This window comes from Myotis brandtii, unplaced genomic scaffold (genome assembly GCF_000412655.1).
Source record: "Myotis brandtii unplaced genomic scaffold, ASM41265v1 scaffold8, whole genome shotgun sequence".
Lineage (NCBI taxonomy): Eukaryota > Metazoa > Chordata > Mammalia > Chiroptera > Vespertilionidae > Myotis > Myotis brandtii.
In genome coordinates, this window is record NW_005371219.1 from 10,377,391 (window position 1) to 10,380,833 (window position 3,443).

The following is a 3,443-nucleotide window of genomic DNA, read 5'->3' on the forward strand; positions in this document are numbered from 1 at the left end:
GACCGTACCCTTTTATGTAATGATGTTTACTTTGAATTTATATTAGTTCACACAAACACTCCATCCATGCTTTTGTTCCGGCCCTCTGGTCCAGATTAAGAACCCATTGTGGCCCTCGAGTCAAAAAGTTTGCCCACCCCTGATCTAGAGTCACCATCCCCAGGACTTATTTTATAACTGGAAGTTTGTACCTTTGGACAAACTTCACCAGTTTCCCTATACCTCACACCCACCTCTCCCCCTTCCCAAATCCCACCTATGGCAACCTCCAAAAATATTAATATAGTTTTATATGTTATTATTTTATTAAAGTATTTTATTTAGGAGCTTTATAATAGAGCAATCCAGAAAATTAAAATTCTTTGCATGTAAAGTTAACAGGCATTTAGAAGAGGAGGGAAAGAATATGAGTCAAGAAAGCAATTAACTGAGCAATTAACCAGGAGGTTAGAACTCATGGAGAAAAGTATCTACTGAGAAATAGTAACTAGTGAGACATCTGGTGCCAGTAAGTCTGAGTCATTTCAGAACAAGGCGGTCAATTTTAAGTTGTCTGTGGTTCAGTGATGCAAGCCCCCTCTACCATACCAAGCCTTAGTAAAAATTAACTGCAATACTGTCCTGCACTGGTGGTACTTTGAAAACAGGAAGGAATCAGGCCGATGTCCAGTGCAAGTCCACACACTGTAGGAAAACACACGCATTGTAGGGAAATGAGAGCACACAGAACTAGGCATGTTGATTCACAAGATGATCTCATCCAGTGGATTTGGGGGTAAGAAACCATCCTCGATGAACAAAAATAGAGAGTCCTCCAAGATTCTCAGGAGGGATTGGGATAAACATTGGGTTTCCCAGGCCATAGGTAATGATGGTTTGAGCCAACTTATTTAAAGCCCACAGGGCAGGGTGACCTAGCTGATTTCAGGTCACTTATGCAACTGAAGAACAAAGAGACAAAGTGCAGTTTTATGGTGTGACTATGTCAGTAATATAAATCTTTAGGTTCATCTTTCCCAATCAATGTTTTTCCCAGAAGTTACTTTCATTAGTAATTAATTTATGTGTTCATTTGACAAGTGTGTATTCAACACCTACTATATGCCAGACTATAGCAAACATAGCATATCTATGCCAGTTGGAGTAATTTGACTCCACTCAAGCCTTCAGACTGGCTAGTCATTTGGCTCAATTCAGAGGTGGGCATTTAGCCCAGCGAAACACAGACACCCATGCTGGGTTGTTTGGGGGAAAGAAGCTACAGCTCTTTTCTGTAGGAACTTCTGCTCACCTTCATGAGGGGAGCCTGTTGTGCCTCAAAAAACTTAGCATTATTGCTCGGTGTTCTTTGTTTTATGTTTTATTTTTATTGATTTCAGAGAGGAAGGGAGAGGGAGAGGGAGAGAGAGATAGGAACATCAATGATGAGAGAGAATCATGGACCGGTTGCCTCCTGCACACCCCACACTGGGATTGAGCCCACAACCTGGGCATGTACCTTGACTGGGAATTGAACCGTGACCTCCTGGTTCATAAGTGGATGCTCAACCACTGAGTCACGCTGGCCAGGCTTGCTCTATGTTCTTAGCCTTTTCCTTAACTTTCTGATTTTCCTTACTCTGTCTTGTGTGAACTAAATTTCAAAAATAGTTTCCTTATATAGCCAAAATCTTTTGTAATTTACTCTGATACATAGCTTGCTATGACAAAATTTTTGGTGTATGATCTAATTATTTCCTGAAAAGGTCAAAATAAGTTCTTGAATAGAGCACTTTCTAAAGATTTAAACAGAAAAATAAAAAAGCCCAACGTACTTTTGAAAATTGTTTGGCAGTATCTATTAAAGATATGCTCTGGCCAGTGTGCTCAGTGGTTAGAGTGTCGGCCCACACACCAAAGGGTCTTGGGTTCGATTCCCAGTCAAGGGCATATGCCTGGGTTGCAGGTTTGATCTCAGGCCTCACTAGGGGCTCATGTGGGAGGCAACCGATTGATATATCTCTCTCATGTTGATGTTTCTCTCTTTCTCTTTCTCTCTCTCTCTCTCTCTCTCTCTCTCTCTCTCTCTCCTTCCCTCTCTCTCTCTCCCTCCTCCCTACCACTCTCCCGAAACATCAACTGAAAAAATATCCTCAGGTAAGGATTAACATACAAAAAGAAGATGAAAAGACATAACCTATAACCCATAAATTCTACTCTTAACATATATACTCAACAGATTTAAATAGATTTATAGATATATATAGATATACTCATAAATAGATATAAAGACACAACAAGAATGGTCATAGCAGTATTATCCATAATAGTGAAATGCTAGAAATAACCCAAATGTCCATCAACAGTAAAATGGATAAATGAATTGTGACATATTCAAACAATTGTAATATATACAACAATGAAAATGAGTGGAGTAAATACAGTTAATTGAAAATTGAGGCAAGAATCTTATCCTGGAAGTCATTATGTATAGATATTCAAGAAGAAAGGAAATGGTCTGCATATAGGTATTAGAGTTGGTGACTAGGTCACTAATGACCTTGATATATAACATTGCAAGAGCATGTTAAACAAATAAAGCAGTTGGCAGTGGGTTGGGGCCTGAATGAGGGTTGTAGAAATGGAATTTGTGGGTGTAATAGATATAAATTTTTCTTTCAAGAAGTTTTTCAAGAAGGGGTAGAATAAAGTTGGGATGAACAGGAGGTGGGAATTTAAGTTTTATACAAGGCAATGGTACAAAGAAAGAAAAGAAAGCTATTTTGAGAAAATTAAATTCCTGTGTGATTGAAGGGAAGGCTGCCATCCTTAAAGGAAGTGCCCTAGGGCAATAGGGTGCTAGGATAGCTGAAGGAAAACTGGCCAATGAAAAGGTAGATGGTAAATATCTCAGGAAAGTTAAACCAGCCTCGTAGAATAGGAAAACGTAAGATAGAACTATACTCAACCGCTATCTTGACTTATAAAAGGAAAAGATAAGTCAATGATTGTATTTAGGAAACAAGAGATATTTTCAGAGTCTGTTTTGTAACCAACATAATATTAGTAACTTTGAATAATATTCCTTTTAGACATGGTCAGTATTTCTTTGGCTGGGTGGGAGTTGGGACATAAATTCCATTTTTCAGAATGATCGTATTTACTATTCACTATTTTAGAGACTTTAATCATATCGCCTCTTTGACTTGATCTGCCAAATCTGAGATTTCTAATTCTTTTAATATATCTCAATTTTGATATCACTACAGCACTTATTTGGGCCATCTCTCAGACTGTTTTGACTGAATTGAGGTATGGCGACATAGCTATTTTAGTACAAGGCAATGATTCTATTTTCTCTTCTATTTGAATATGCCATTTAAGGATGCTCAGAATTTTTGTGGGTCTTTTGAGCACAACAACACTCATGCTTCTGAGAATAGTTGTCAAAGCTTCTGAACCTC